This window comes from Hordeum vulgare, unplaced genomic scaffold (genome assembly GCF_904849725.1).
Source record: "Hordeum vulgare subsp. vulgare unplaced genomic scaffold, MorexV3_pseudomolecules_assembly, whole genome shotgun sequence".
NCBI lineage: Eukaryota > Viridiplantae > Streptophyta > Magnoliopsida > Poales > Poaceae > Hordeum > Hordeum vulgare.
In genome coordinates this window covers 55,001-70,000 of record NW_025422493.1, presented here as the reverse complement: position 1 = coordinate 70,000, position 15,000 = coordinate 55,001, and the positions used below count along the sequence as shown (strand labels likewise).

Below are 15,000 nucleotides of genomic sequence, written 5' to 3'. Positions count from 1 at the left end.
TGTGGCAATGGACACGGGAGGGGCAAGCTAAAACATATCACAAACGTCAAAAATAAGAAAACTAGTAAACGTCAAAAATAAGAAAACGAGGTCATATAGATCACGGTCCCGTGTCATCCTTGTCACGTGGCGCAAAAATATATTTAAAAAGGGAAATGCAACACGAGGACTTCCCAGGAGGTCACCCATCCTAGTACTACTCTCGCCCAAGCACGCTTAACTTCGGAGTTTTGATGGGATCCGGTGCTTTAGTGCTGGTATGATCGCATCCGACATGCAACTATCTATTTGTTCCTTATGCTTGCCCCTACTACTACTGCTACTACTGCTACTACTGCAACTACTACTACTACTACTACTAGTCGTTGGGTGTCATGCGCGGTGGGAAAAGTCAGAGAGGTCGTGGCGGTGCTCGTGTTGTCGGGGTAGAGAGGGAGCGGTGAAATTCTTGTGTTAAACTCGTCTCCGTTGTCGAGGCAAATGTGGCAATGGACACGGGAGGGGCAAGCTAAAACATATCACAAGCGTCAAAAATAAGAAAACTAGTAAACGTCAAAAATAAGAAAACGAGGTCATATAGATCACCGTCCCGCGTCATCCTTGTCACGTGGCGCAAAAATACTACTGCAACTACTACTACTACTACTACTAGTCGTTGGGTGTCATGCGCGGTGGGAAAAGTCAGAGAGGTCGTGGCGGTGCTCGTGTTGTCGGGGTAGAGAGGGAGCGGTGAAATTCTTGTGTTAAACTCGTCTCCGTTGTCGAGGCAAATGTGGCAATGGACACGGGAGGGGCAAGCTAAAACATATCACAAACGTCAAAAATAAGAAAACTAGTAAACGTCAAAAATAAGAAAACGAGGTCATATAGATCACGGTCCCGCGTCATCCTTGTCACGTGGCGCAAAAATATATTTAAAAAAGGGAATGCAACACGAGGACTTTCCAGGAGGTCACCCATCCTAGTACTACTCTCGCCCAAGCACGCTTAACTTCGGAGTTCTGATGGGATCCGGTGCTTTAGTGCTGGTATGATCGCATCCGACATTCAACTATCTATTTGTTCCTTATGCTTGCCCCTACTACTACTACTACTAGTACTACTACTACTACTACTATTACTACTACTACTACTACTACTACTACTACTACTACTACTAGTCGTTGGGTGTCATGCGCGGTGGGAAAAGTCACAGAGGTCGTTGCGGTGCTCGTGTTGTCGGGGTAGAGAGGGAGTGGTGTAATTCTTGTGTTAAACTCGTCTCCGTTCTCGAGGCAAATGTGGCAATGGACACGGGAGGGGCAAGCTAAAACATATCACAAACGTCAAAAATAAGAAAACTAGTAAACGTCAAAAATAAGAAAACGAGGTCATATAGATCACGGTCCCGTGTCATCCTTGTCATGTGGCGCAAAAATATATTTAAAAAGGGGAATGCAACACGAAGACTTCCCAGGAGGTCACCCATCCTAGTACTACTCTCGCCCAAGCACGCTTAACTTCGGAGTTCTGATGGGATCCGGTGCTTTAGTGTTGGTATGATCGCATCCGACATGCAACTATCTATTTTTTCCTTATGCTTGCCCCTACTACTACTGCTACTACTGCTACTACTGCTACTACTGCTACTACTACTACTACTACTACTAGTCGTTGGGTGTCATGCGCGGTGGGAAAAGTCAAAGAGGTCGTGGCGGTGCTCGTGTTGTCGGGGTAGAGAGGGAGCGGTGAAATTCTTGTGTTAAACTCGTCTCCGTTGTCGAGGCAAATGTGGCAATGGACACGGGAGGGGCAAGCTAAAACATATCACAAACGTCAAAAATAAGAAAACTAGTAAACGTCAAAAATAAGAAAACGAGGTCATATAGATCACGGTCCCGCGTCATCCTTGTCACGTGGCGCAAAAATATACTTAAAAAGGGGAATGCAACAAGAGGACTTCCCAGGAGGTCACCCATCCTAGTACTACTCTCGCCCAAGCACGCTTAACTTCGGAGTTCAGATGGGATCCGGTGCTTTAGTGCTGGTATGATCGCATCCGACATGCAACTATCTATTTGTTCCTTATGCTTGCCCCTACTACTACTACTACTACTACTACTATTACTACTACTACTACTACTACTACTACTACTACTACTACTAGTCGTTGGGTGTCATGCGCGGTGGGAAAAGTCATAGAGGTCGTGGCGGTGCTCGTGTTGTCGGGGTAGAGAGGGAGCGGTGAAATTCTTGTGTTAAACTCGTCTCCGTTCTCGAGGCAAATGTGGCAATGGACACGGGAGGGGCAAGCTAAAACATATCACAAACGTCAAAAATAAGAAAACTAGTAAACGTCAAAAATAAGAAAACGAGGTCAGATAGATCACGGTCCCGTGTCATCCTTGTCACGTGGCGCAAAAATATATTTAAAAAGGGAAATGCAACACGAGGACTTCCCAATAGGTCACCCATCCTAGTACTACTCTCGCCCAAGCACGCTTAACTTCGGAGTTTTGATGGGATCCGGTGCTTTAGTGCTGGTATGATCGCATCCGACATGCAACTATCTATTTGTTCCTTATGCTTGCCCCTACTACTACTGCTACTACTGCTACTACTGCAACTACTACTACTACTACTACTACTAGTCGTTGGGTGTCATGCGCGGTGGGAAAAGTCAGAGAGGTCGTGGCGGTGCTCGTGTTGTCGGGGTAGAGAGGGAGCGGTGAAATTCTTGTGTTAAACTCGTCTCCGTTGTCGAGGCAAATGTGGCAATGGACACGGGAGGGGCAAGCTAAAACATATCACAAACGTCAAAAATAAGAAAACTAGTAAACGTCAAAAATAAGAAAACGAGGTCATATAGATCACGGTCCCGCGTCATCCTTGTCACGTGGCGCAAAAATACTACTACAACTACTACTACTAGTCGTTGGGTGTCATGCGCAGTGGGAAAAGTCAGAGAGGTCGTGGCGGTGCTCGTGTTGTCGGGGTAGAGAGGGAGCGGTGAAATTCTTGTGTTAAACTCGTCTCCGTTGTCGAGGCAAATGTGGCAATGGACACGGGAGGGGCAAGCTAAAACATATCACAAACGTCAAAAATAAGAAAACTAGTAAACGTCAAAAATAAGAAAACGAGGTCATATAGATCACGGTCCCGCGTCATCCTTGTCACGTGGCGCAAAAATATATTTAAAAAGGGGAATGCAACACGAGGACTTCCCAGGAGGTCACCCATCCTAGTACTACTCTCGCCCAAGCACGCTTAACTTCGGAGTTCAGATGGGATCCGGTGCTTTAGTGCTGGTATGATCGCATCCGACATGCAACTATCTATTTGTTCCTTATGCTTGCCCCTACTACTACTACTACTACTACTACTACTACTATTACTACTACTACTACTACTACTACTACTACTAGTCGTTGGGTGTCATGCGCGGTGGGAAAAGTCATAGAGGTCGTGGCGGTGCTCGTGTTGTCGGGGTAGAGAGGGAGCGGTGAAATTCTTGTGTTAAACTCGTCTCCGTTCTCGAGGCAAATGTGGCAATGGACACGGGAGGGGCAAGCTAAAACATATCACAAACGTCAAAAATAAGAAAACTAGTAAACGTCAAAAATAAGAAAACGAGGTCAGATAGATCACGGTCCCGTGTCATCCTTGTCACGTGGCGCAAAAATATATTTAAAAAGGGAAATGCAACACGAGGACTTCCCAATAGGTCACCCATCCTAGTACTACTCTCGCCCAAGCACGCTTAACTTCGGAGTTTTGATGGGATCCGGTGCTTTAGTGCTGGTATGATCGCATCCGACATGCAACTATCTATTTGTTCCTTATGCTTGCCCCTACTACTACTGCTACTACTGCTACTACTGCAACTACTACTACTACTACTACTAGTCGTTGGGCGTCATGCGCGGTGGGAAAAGTCAGAGAGGTCGTGGCGGTGCTCGTGTTGTCGGGGTAGAGAGGGAGCGGTGAAATTCTTGTGTTAAACTCGTCTCCGTTGTCGAGGCAAATGTGGCAATGGACACGGGAGGGGCAAGCTAAAACATATCACAAACGTCAAAAATAAGAAAACTAGTAAACGTCAAAAATAAGAAAACGAGGTCATATAGATCACGGTCCCGCGTCATCCTTGTCACGTGGCGCAAAAATACTACTACAACTACTACTACTAGTCGTTGGGTGTCATGCGCGGTGGGAAAAGTCAGAGAGGTCGTGGCGGTGCTCGTGTTGTCGGGGTAGAGAGGGAGCGGTGAAATTCTTGTGTTAAACTCGTCTCCGTTGTCGAGGCAAATGTGGCAATGGACACGGGAGGGGCAAGCTAAAACATATCACAAACGTCAAAAATAAGAAAACTAGTAAACGTCAAAAATAAGAAAACGAGGTCATATAGATCACGGTCCCGCGTCATTCTTGTCACGTGGCGCAAAAATATACTTAAAAAGGGGAATGCAACAAGAGGACTTCCCAGGAGGTCACCCATCCTAGTACTACTCTCGCCCAAGCACGCTTAACTTCGGAGTTCAGATGGGATCCGGTGCTTTAGTGCTGGTATGATCGCATCCGACATGCAACTATCTATTTGTTCCTTATGCTTGCCCCTACTACTACTACTACTACTACTACTACTACTATTACTACTACTACTACTACTACTACTACTACTACTACTAGTCGTTGGGTGTCATGCGCGGTGGGAAAAGTCATAGAGGTCGTGGCGGTGCTCGTGTTGTCGGGGTAGAGAGGGAGCGGTGAAATTCTTGTGTTAAACTCGTCTCCGTTCTCGAGGCAAATGTGGCAATGGACACGGGAGGGGCAAGCTAAAACATATCACAAACGTCAAAAATAAGAAAACTAGTAAACGTCAAAAATAAGAAAACGAGGTCAGATAGATCACGGTCCCGTGTCATCCTTGTCACGTGGCGCAAAAATATATTTAAAAAGGGAAATGCAACACGAGGACTTCCCAATAGGTCACCCATCCTAGTACTACTCTCGCCCAAGCACGCTTAACTTCGGAGTTTTGATGGGATCCGGTGCTTTAGTGCTGGTATGATCGCATCCGACATGCAACTATCTATTTGTTCCTTATGCTTGCCCCTACTACTACTGCTACTACTGCTACTACTGCAACTACTACTACTACTACTACTAGTCGTTGGGTGTCATGCGCGGTGGGAAAAGTCAGAGAGGTCGTGGCGGTGCTCGTGTTGTCGGGGTAGAGAGGGAGCGGTGAAATTCTTGTGTTAAACTCGTCTCCGTTGTCGAGGCAAATGTGGCAATGGACACGGGAGGGGCAAGCTAAAACATATCACAAACGTCAAAAATAAGAAAACTAGTAAACGTCAAAAATAAGAAAACGAGGTCATATAGATCACGGTCCCGCGTCATCCTTGTCACGTGGCGCAAAAATACTACTACAACTACTACTACTAGTCGTTGGGTGTCATGCGCGGTGGGAAAAGTCAGAGAGGTCGTGGCGGTGCTCGTGTTGTCGGGGTAGAGAGGGAGCGGTGAAATTCTTGTGTTAAACTCGTCTCCGTTGTCGAGGCAAATGTGGCAATGGACACGGGAGGGGCAAGCTAAAACATATCACAAACGTCAAAAATAAGAAAACTAGTAAACGTCAAAAATAAGAAAACGAGGTCATATAGATCACGGTCCCGCGTCATCCTTGTCACGTGGCGCAAAAATATATTTAAAAAAGGGAATGCAACACGAGGACTTCCCAGGAGGTCACCCATCCTAGTACTACTCTCGCCCAAGCACGCTTAACTTCGGAGTTCTGATGGGATCCGGTGCTTTAGTGCTGGTATGATCGCATCCGACATTCAACTATCTATTTGTTCCTTATGCTTGCCCCTACTACTACTACTACTAGTACTACTACTACTACTAGTACTACTACTACTAGTACTACTACTACTACTACTATTACTACTACTACTACTACTACTACTACTAGCCGTTGGGTGTCATGCGCGGTGGGAAAAGTCACAGAGGTCGTTGCGGTGCTCGTGTTGTCGGGGTAGAGAGGGAGTGGTGTAATTCTTGTGTTAAACTCGTCTCCGTTCTCGAGGCAAATGTGGCAATGGACACGGGAGGGGCAAGCTAAAACATATCACAAACGTCAAAAATAAGAAAACTAGTAAACGTCAAAAATAAGAAAACGAGGTCATATAGATCACGGTCCCGCGTCATCCTTGTCACGTGGCGCAAAAATATACTTAAAAAGGGGAATGCAACAAGAGGACTTCCCAGGAGGTCACCCATCCTAGTACTACTCTCGCCCAAGCACGCTTAACTTCTGAGTTCAGATGGGATCCGGTGCTTTAGTGCTGGTATGATCGCATCCGACATGCAACTATCTATTTGTTCCTTATGCTTGCCCCTACTACTACTACTACTACTACTACTACTACTATTACTACTACTACTACTACTACTACTACTACTACTAGTCGTTGGGTGTCATGCGCGGTGGGAAAAGTCATAGAGGTCGTGGCGGTGCTCGTGTTGTCGGGGTAGAGAGGGAGCGGTGAAATTCTTGTGTTAAACTCGTCTCCGTTCTCGAGGCAAATGTGGCAATGGACACGGGAGGGGCAAGCTAAAACATATCACAAACGTCAAAAATAAGAAAACTAGTAAACGTCAAAAATAAGAAAACGAGGTCAGATAGATCACGGTCCTGTGTCATCCTTGTCACGTGGCGCAAAAATATATTTAAAAAGGGAAATGCAACACGAGGACTTCCCAATAGGTCACCCATCCTAGTACTACTCTCGCCCAAGCACGCTTAACTTCGGAGTTTTGATGGGATCCGGTGCTTTAGTGCTGGTATGATCGCATCCGACATGCAACTATCTATTTGTTCCTTATGCTTGCCCCTACTACTACTGCTACTACTGCTACTACTGCTACTACTACTACTACTACTACTAGTCGTTGGGTGTCATGCGCGGTGGGAAAAGTCAGAGAGGTCGTGGCGGTGCTCGTGTTGTCGGGGTAGAGAGGGAGCGGTGAAATTCTTGTGTTAAACTCGTCTCCGTTGTCGAGGCAAATGTGGCAATGGACACGGGAGGGGCAAGCTAAAACATATCACAAACGTCAAAAATAAGAAAACTAGTAAACGTCAAAAATAAGAAAACGAGGTCATACAGATCACGGTCCCGCGTCATCCTTGTCACGTGGCGCAAAAATACTACTACAACTACTACTACTAGTCGTTGGGCGTCATGCGCGGTGGGAAAAGTCAGAGAGGTCGTGGCGGTGCTCGTGTTGTCGGGGTAGAGAGGGAGCGGTGAAATTCTTGTGTTAAACTCGTCTCCGTTGTCGAGGCAAATGTGGCAATGGACACGGGAGGGGCAAGCTAAAACATATCACAAACGTCAAAAATAAGAAAACTAGTAAACGTCAAAAATAAGAAAACGAGGTCATATAGATCACGGTCCCGCGTCATCCTTGTCACGTGGCGCAAAAATATATTTAAAAAAGGGAATGCAACACGAGGACTTCCCAGGAGGTCACCCATCCTAGTACTACTCTCGCCCAAGCACGCTTAACTTCGGAGTTCTGATGGGATCCGATGCTTTAGTGCTGGTATGATCGCATCCGACATTCAACTATCTATTTGTTCCTTATGCTTGCCCCTACTACTACTACTACTAGTACTACTACTACTACTAGTACTACTACTACTAGTACTACTACTACTACTACTATTACTACTACTACTACTACTACTACTACTACTACTACTAGCCGTTGGGTGTCATGCGCGGTGGGAAAAGTCACAGAGGTCGTTGCGGTGCTCGTGTTGTCGGGGTAGAGAGGGAGTGGTGTAATTCTTGTGTTAAACTCGTCTCCGTTCTCGAGGCAAATGTGGCAATGGACACGGGAGGGGCAAGCTAAAACATATCACAAACGTCAAAAATAAGAAAACTAGTAAACGTCAAAAATAAGAAAACGAGGTCATATAGATCACGGTCCCGTGTCATCCTTGTCATGTGGCGCAAAAATATATTTAAAAAGGGGAATGCAACACGAGGACTTCCAAGGAGGTCACCCATCCTAGTACTACTCTCGCCCAAGCACGCTTAACTTCGGAGTTCTGATGGGATCCGGTGCTTTAGTGCTGGTATGATCGCATCCGACATGCAACTATCTATTTGTTCCTTATGCTTGCCCCTACTACTACTGCTACTACTGCTACTACTGCTACTACTACTACTACTACTACTAGTCGTTGGGTGTCATGCGCGGTGGGAAAAGTGAAAGAGGTCGTGGCGGTGCTCGTGTTGTCGGGGTAGAGAGGGAGCGGTGAAATTCTTGTGTTAAACTCGTCTCCGTTGTCGAGGCAAATGTGGCAATGGACACGGGAGGGGCAAGCTAAAACATATCACAAACGTCAAAAATAAGAAAACTAGTAAACGTCAAAAATAAGAAAACGAGGTCATATAGATCACGGTCCCGCGTCATCCTTGTCACGTGGCGCAAAAATATATTTAAAAAGGGGAATGCAACACGAGGACTTCCCAGGAGGTCACCCATCCTAGTACTACTCTCGCCCAAGCACGCTTAACTTCGGAGTTCTGATGGGATCCGGTGCTTTAGTGGTGGTATGATCGCATCCGACATGCAACTATCTATTTGTTCCTTATGCTTGCCCCTACTACTACTACTACTACTAGTACTACAACTACTACTACTATTACTACTACTACTACTAGTCGTTGGGTGTCATGCGCGGTGGGAAAAGTCACAGAGGTCGTGGCGGTGCTCGTGTTGTCGGGGTAGAGAGGGAGCGGTGAAATTCTTGTGTTAAACGCGTCTCCGTTCTCGAGGCAAATGTGGCATTGGACACGGGAGGGGCAAGCTAAAACATATCACAAACGTCAAAAATAAGAAAACTAGTAAACGTCAAAAATAAGAAAACGAGGTCATATAGATCACGGTCCCGCGTCATCCTTGTGACGTGGCGCAAAATTATATTTAAAAAGGGGAATGCAACACGAGGATGTGGCATTGGACACGGGAGGGGCAAGCTAAAACATATCACAAACGTCAAAAATAAGAAAACTAGTAAACGTCAAAAATAAGAAAACGAGGTCATATAGATCACGGTCCCGCGTCATCCTTGTGACGTGGCGCAAAATTATATTTAAAAAGGGGAATGCAACACGAGGACTTCCCAGGAGGTCACCCATCCTAGTACTACTATCGCCCCAAGCACGCTTAACTTCGGAGTTCTGATGGGATCCGGTGCTTTAGTGATGGTATGATCGCATCCGACATGCAACTATCTATTTGTTCCTTATGCTTGCCCCTACTACTACTACTAGTACTACTACTACTACTACTAGTACTACTACTACTACTACTACTAATACTACTACTACTACTACTATTACTACTACTACTACTACTACTAGTACTAATCGTTGGGTGTCATGCGCGGTGGGAAAAGTCACAGAGGTCGTTGCGGTGCTCGTGTTGTCGGGGTAGAGAGGGAGCGGTGTAATTCTTGTGTTAAACTCGTCTCCGTTCTCGAGGCAAATGTGGCAATGGACACGGGAGGGGCAAGCTAAAACATATCACAAACGTCAAAAATAAGAAAACTAGTAAACGTCAAAAATAAGAAAACGAGGTCATATAGATCACGGTCCCGCGTCATCCTTGTCACGTGGCGCAAAAATATATTTAAAAAGGGGAATGCAACACGAGGACTTCCCAGGAGGTCGTGGCGGTGCTCGTGTTGTCGGGGTAGAGAGGGAGCGGTGAAATTCTTGTGTTAAACTCGTCTCCGTTGTCGAGGCAAATGTGGCAATGGACACGGGAGGGGCAAGCTAAAACATATCACAAACGTCAAAAATAAGAAAACTAGTAAACGTCAAAAATAAGAAAACGAGGTCATATAGATCACGGTCCCGCGTCATCCTTGTCACGTGGCGCAAAAATATATTTAAAAAGGGGAATGCAACACGAGGACTTCCCAGGAGGTCACCCATCCTAGTACTACTCTCGCCCAAGCACGCTTAACTTTGGAGTTCTGATGAGATCCGGTGATTTAGTGCTGGTATGATCGCATCCGACATGCAACTATCTATTTGTTCCTTATGCTTGCCCCTACTACTACTACTACTACTACTCCTACTACTACTACTACTACTACTACTACTACTACTACCAGTACTACTACTACTACCAGTACTACTACCAGTACTACTACTACTACCAGTACTACTACTACTACTACTACGACTACTACTACTACTACTACTACTACTACTACTACTACTACTACTACTACTACTACTACCAGTACTACTACCAGTACTACTACTACTACTACTACTACTACTACTACTACTACTACTACTACTACTACTACTACTACTACTACTACTACTACTACTACTACCTACTACTACTACTACCTACCACTACTACCACTACTACTACCACTACTACTCCTGCTCCTGCTACTACTCCTGCTCCTGCTACTACTCCTGCTCCTGCTCCTGCTACTACTACTACTACTACTACTGCTCCTACTACTACTGCTACTACTACTACTGCTACTACTCGTACTGCTACTACTACTCCTGCTACTGCTACTCCTGCTACTCCTGCTACTGCTACTCCTGCTCCTACTCCTGCTACTACTCCTGCTACTACTCTTGCTACTCCTCCTACTCCTGCTACTACTCCTGCTACTACTCCTGCTGCTACTCCTGCTACTGCTACTCCTGCTACTGCTACTCCTGCTACTGCTACTACTGCTACTGCTACTACTGCTACTGCTACTGCTGCTACTGCTACTGCTGCTGCTACTACTGCTGCTGCTACTACTGCTGTTACTACTGCTGCTACTACTGCTGCTACTACTGCTGCTGCTGCTACTACTACTACTACTACTACTACTACTACTACTACTACTACTACTACTACTACTACTACTACTAGTCGTTGGGTGTCATGCGCGGTGGGAAAAGTCACAGAGGTCGTGGCGGTGCTCGTGTTGTCGGGGTAGAGAGGGACCGGTGAAATTCTTGTGTTAAACTCGTCTCCGTTGTCGAGGCAAATGTGCCAATGGACACGGGAGGGGCAAGCTAAAACATATCACAAACGTCAAAAATAAGAAAACTAGTAAACGTCAAAAATAAGAAAACGAGGTCATATAGATCACGGTCCCGCGTCATCCTTGTCACGTGGCGCAAAAATATATTTAAAAAGGGGAATGCAACACGAGGACTTCCCAGGAGGTCACCCATCCTAGTACTACTCTCGCCCAAGCACGCTTAACTTCGGAGTTCTGATGGGATCCGGAGCTTTAGTGCTGGTATGATCGCATCCCACATGCAACTATCTATTTGTTCCTTATGCTTGCCCCTACTACTACTACTACTACTACTACTACTACTACTAGTCGTTGGGTGTCATGCGCGGTGGGAAAAGTCAGAGAGGTCGTGGCGGTGCTCGTGTTGTCGGGGTAGAGAGGGAGCGGTGAAATTCTTGTGTTAAACTCGTCTCCGTTGTCGAGGCAAATGTGGCAATGGACACGGGAGGGGCAAGCTAAAACATATCACAAACGTCAAAAATAAGAAAACTAGTAAACTTAAAAAATAAAAAAACGAGGTCATATAGATCACGGTCCCGCGTCATCCTTGTCACGTGGCGCAAAAATATATTTAAAAAGGGGAATGCAACACGAGGACTTCCCAGGAGGTCACCCATCCTAGTACTACTCTCGCCCAAGCACGCTTAACTTCGGAGTTCTCATGGGATCCGGTGCTTTAGTGCTGGTATGATCGCATCCGACATGCAACTATCTATTTGTTCCTTATGCTTGCCCCTACTACTACTGCTACTGCTACTGCTACTGCTACTGCTACTGCTACTGCTACTGCTACTGCTACTGCTACTGCTACTGCTACTGCTACTGCTACTCTACCACCACCACCACCACTACTACTGCTACTACTACCACTACTACCACTACCAGTACTACTACCACTACTACCACTACCAGTACTACTACTACTACCACTAGTACCACTACCAGTACTACCACTACTACTACCACTACCAGTACTACCAGTACTACCAGTACTACTACCACTACCAGTACTACCAGTACTACTACCACTACTACTACTACTACTACTACTACTACTACTACTACTACGACTACTACTACTACTACTACGACTACTACTACTACTACTACTAGTACCAGTACTACCAGTACTACTACCACTACCAGTACTACCAGTACTACTACCACTACTACTACTACTACTACCAGTACTACTACTACTACTACTACCAGTACTACTACGACTACTACTACTACTACTACTACTACTACCAGTACTACTACTACTACTACTACCAGTACCACTACTACTACTACTACTACTACCAGTACTACTACTACTACTACTACCAGTACTACTACTACTACTACTACTACTACTACTACTACTACTACTACTACCTACTACTACTACCTACTACTACTACCACTACTACTACCACTACTACTACCACTACTACTACCACTACTGCTACTACTCCTGCTCCTGCTACTACTCCTGCTCCTGCTACTACTCCTGCTCCTGCTACTACTCCTGCTCCTGCTCCTGCTACTACTACTACTACTACTACTACTGCTCCTACTACTACTGCTACTACTACTACTGCTACTACTCGTACTGCTACTACTCCTGCTGCTACTGCTACTCCTGCTACTCCTGCTACTGCTACTCCTGCTCCTACTCCTGCTACTACTCCTGCTACTACTCCTGCTACTCCTCCTGCTACTCCTCCTACTCCTGCTACTACTCCTGCTACTACTCCTGCTACTACTCCTGCTACTGCTACTCCTGCTACTGCTACTCCTGCTACTGCTACTCCTTCTACTGCTACTACTGCTACTGCTACTACTTCTACTACAACTGCTGCTACTGCTACTGCTGCTACTGCTACTGCTGCTGCTACTACTGCTGCTGCTACTACTGCTGTTACTACTGCTGCTACTACTGCTGCTACTACTGCTACTACTACTACTACTACTACTACTACTACTACTACTACTACTAGTCGTTGGGTGTCATGCGCGGTGGGAAAAGTCACAGAGGTCGTGGCGGTGCTCGTGTTGTCGGGGTAGAGAGGGACCGGTGAAATTCTTGTGTTAAACTCGTCTCCGTTGTCGAGGCAAATGTGCCAATGGACACGGGAGGGGCAAGCTAAAACATATCACAAACGTCAAAAATAAGAAAACTAGTAAACGTCAAAAATAAGAAAACGAGGTCATATAGATCACGGTCCCGCGTCATCCTTGTCACGTGGCGCAAAAATATATTTAAAAAGGGGAATGCAACACGAGGACTTCCCAGGAGGTCACCCATCCTAGTACTACTCTCGCCCAAGCACGCTTAACTTCGGAGTTCTGATGGGATCCGGTGCTTTAGTGCTGGTATGATCGCATCCCACATGCAACTATCTATTTGTTCCTTATGCTTGCCCCTACTACTACTACTACTACTACTACTACTACTAGTCGTTGGGTGTCATGCGCGGTGGGAAAAGTCAGAGAGGTCGTGGCGGTGCTCGTGTTGTCGGGGTAGAGAGGGAGCGGTGAAATTCTTGTGTTAAACTCGTCTCCGTTGTCGAGGCAAATGTGGCAATGGACACGGGAGGGGCAAGCTAAAACATATCACAAACGTCAAAAATAAGAAAACTAGTAAACTTAAAAAATAAAAAAACGAGGTCATATAGATCACGGTCCCGCGTCATCCTTGTCACGTGGCGCAAAAATATATTTAAAAAGGGGAATGCAACACGAGGACTTCCCAGGAGGTCACCCATCCTAGTACTACTCTCGCCCAAGCACGCTTAACTTCGGAGTTCTCATGGGATCCGGTGCTTTAGTGCTGGTATGATCGCATCCGACATGCAACTATCTATTTGTTCCTTATGCTTGCCCCTACTACTACTGCTACTGCTACTGCTACTGCTACTGCTACTGCTACTGCTACTGCTACTGCTACTGCTACTGCTACTGCTACTGCTACTGCTACTGCTACTGCTACTGCTACTGCTACTCTACCACCACCACCACCACTACTACTGCTACTACTACCACTACTACCACTACCAGTACTACTACCACTACTACCACTACCAGTACTACTACTACTACCACTAGTACCACTACCAGTACTACCACTACTACTACCACTACCAGTACTACCAGTACTACGAGTACTACTACCACTACCAGTACTACCAGTACTACTACCACTACTACTACTACTACTACTACTACTACTACTACTACGACTACTACTACTACTACTACGACTACTACTACTACTACTACTAGTACCAGTACTACCAGTACTACTACCACTACCAGTACTACCAGTACTACTACCACTACTACTACTACTACTACCAGTACTACTACTACTACTACTACCAGTACTACTACGACTACTACTACTACTACTACTACTACTACCAGTACTACTACTACTACTACTACCAGTACCACTACTACTACTACTACTACTACCAGTACTACTACTACTACTACTACCAGTACTACTACTACTACTACTACTACTACTACCAGTACTACTACTACTACTACTACTACTACTACTACTACTACCTACTACTACTACCTACTACTACTACCACTACTACTACCACTACTACTACCACTACTACTACCACTACTGCTACTACTCCTGCTCCTGCTACTACTCCTGCTCCTGCTACTACTCCTGCTCCTGCTACTACTCCTGCTCCTGCTCCTGCTACTACTACTACTACTACTACTACTGCTCCTACTACTACTGCTACTACTACTACTGCTACTACTCGTACTGCTACTACTCCTGCTGCTACTGCTACTCCTGCTACTCCTGCTACTGCTACTCCTGCTCCTACTCCTGCTACTACTCCTGCTACTACTCCTGCTACTCCTCCTGCTACTCC

The 15,000-nt window shown here is 45.9% G+C and overlaps 21 non-coding genes across 21 annotated transcripts; all 21 read right to left on the bottom strand.

The window, feature by feature from the left end:
* Nucleotides 1-152: 152 nt before the first annotated feature.
* On the bottom strand, nucleotides 153-271 carry LOC123417541. Its single transcript, XR_006616976.1, has one exon. It is a non-coding gene; the product is annotated as a 5S ribosomal RNA (ribosomal RNA).
* A 652-nt stretch (nucleotides 272-923) lies between these two features.
* LOC123417427 lies at nucleotides 924-1,042 on the bottom strand. The gene has a single exon (XR_006616869.1). It is a non-coding gene; the product is annotated as a 5S ribosomal RNA (ribosomal RNA).
* Nucleotides 1,043-1,431: 389 nt separating this feature from the next.
* On the bottom strand, nucleotides 1,432-1,550 carry LOC123417553. The gene has a single exon (XR_006616987.1). It is a non-coding gene; the product is annotated as a 5S ribosomal RNA (ribosomal RNA).
* Nucleotides 1,551-1,921: 371 nt separating this feature from the next.
* On the bottom strand, nucleotides 1,922-2,040 carry LOC123417505. The gene has a single exon (XR_006616943.1). It is a non-coding gene; the product is annotated as a 5S ribosomal RNA (ribosomal RNA).
* A 377-nt stretch (nucleotides 2,041-2,417) lies between these two features.
* Nucleotides 2,418-2,536, bottom strand: LOC123417636. Its single transcript, XR_006617065.1, has one exon. It is a non-coding gene; the product is annotated as a 5S ribosomal RNA (ribosomal RNA).
* Nucleotides 2,537-3,182: 646 nt separating this feature from the next.
* Nucleotides 3,183-3,301, bottom strand: LOC123417721. Its single transcript, XR_006617143.1, has one exon. It is a non-coding gene; the product is annotated as a 5S ribosomal RNA (ribosomal RNA).
* A 374-nt stretch (nucleotides 3,302-3,675) lies between these two features.
* LOC123417635 lies at nucleotides 3,676-3,794 on the bottom strand. Its single transcript, XR_006617064.1, has one exon. It is a non-coding gene; the product is annotated as a 5S ribosomal RNA (ribosomal RNA).
* Nucleotides 3,795-4,437: 643 nt separating this feature from the next.
* Nucleotides 4,438-4,556, bottom strand: LOC123417504. The gene has a single exon (XR_006616942.1). It is a non-coding gene; the product is annotated as a 5S ribosomal RNA (ribosomal RNA).
* A 380-nt stretch (nucleotides 4,557-4,936) lies between these two features.
* On the bottom strand, nucleotides 4,937-5,055 carry LOC123417634. Its single transcript, XR_006617063.1, has one exon. It is a non-coding gene; the product is annotated as a 5S ribosomal RNA (ribosomal RNA).
* Nucleotides 5,056-5,698: 643 nt separating this feature from the next.
* LOC123417400 lies at nucleotides 5,699-5,817 on the bottom strand. Its single transcript, XR_006616844.1, has one exon. It is a non-coding gene; the product is annotated as a 5S ribosomal RNA (ribosomal RNA).
* A 410-nt stretch (nucleotides 5,818-6,227) lies between these two features.
* On the bottom strand, nucleotides 6,228-6,346 carry LOC123417654. Its single transcript, XR_006617083.1, has one exon. It is a non-coding gene; the product is annotated as a 5S ribosomal RNA (ribosomal RNA).
* A 377-nt stretch (nucleotides 6,347-6,723) lies between these two features.
* Nucleotides 6,724-6,842, bottom strand: LOC123417633. Its single transcript, XR_006617062.1, has one exon. It is a non-coding gene; the product is annotated as a 5S ribosomal RNA (ribosomal RNA).
* A 643-nt stretch (nucleotides 6,843-7,485) lies between these two features.
* LOC123417397 lies at nucleotides 7,486-7,604 on the bottom strand. Its single transcript, XR_006616841.1, has one exon. It is a non-coding gene; the product is annotated as a 5S ribosomal RNA (ribosomal RNA).
* Nucleotides 7,605-8,023: 419 nt separating this feature from the next.
* Nucleotides 8,024-8,142, bottom strand: LOC123417386. The gene has a single exon (XR_006616831.1). It is a non-coding gene; the product is annotated as a 5S ribosomal RNA (ribosomal RNA).
* Nucleotides 8,143-8,504: 362 nt separating this feature from the next.
* On the bottom strand, nucleotides 8,505-8,623 carry LOC123417492. The gene has a single exon (XR_006616931.1). It is a non-coding gene; the product is annotated as a 5S ribosomal RNA (ribosomal RNA).
* A 537-nt stretch (nucleotides 8,624-9,160) lies between these two features.
* On the bottom strand, nucleotides 9,161-9,280 carry LOC123417722. The gene has a single exon (XR_006617144.1). It is a non-coding gene; the product is annotated as a 5S ribosomal RNA (ribosomal RNA).
* Nucleotides 9,281-9,961: 681 nt separating this feature from the next.
* LOC123417546 lies at nucleotides 9,962-10,080 on the bottom strand. The gene has a single exon (XR_006616981.1). It is a non-coding gene; the product is annotated as a 5S ribosomal RNA (ribosomal RNA).
* A 1,147-nt stretch (nucleotides 10,081-11,227) lies between these two features.
* Nucleotides 11,228-11,346, bottom strand: LOC123417351. Its single transcript, XR_006616798.1, has one exon. It is a non-coding gene; the product is annotated as a 5S ribosomal RNA (ribosomal RNA).
* Nucleotides 11,347-11,690: 344 nt separating this feature from the next.
* LOC123417372 lies at nucleotides 11,691-11,809 on the bottom strand. Its single transcript, XR_006616818.1, has one exon. It is a non-coding gene; the product is annotated as a 5S ribosomal RNA (ribosomal RNA).
* A 1,557-nt stretch (nucleotides 11,810-13,366) lies between these two features.
* Nucleotides 13,367-13,485, bottom strand: LOC123417388. The gene has a single exon (XR_006616833.1). It is a non-coding gene; the product is annotated as a 5S ribosomal RNA (ribosomal RNA).
* A 341-nt stretch (nucleotides 13,486-13,826) lies between these two features.
* LOC123417371 lies at nucleotides 13,827-13,945 on the bottom strand. Its single transcript, XR_006616817.1, has one exon. It is a non-coding gene; the product is annotated as a 5S ribosomal RNA (ribosomal RNA).
* Nucleotides 13,946-15,000: the final 1,055 nt, after the last annotated feature.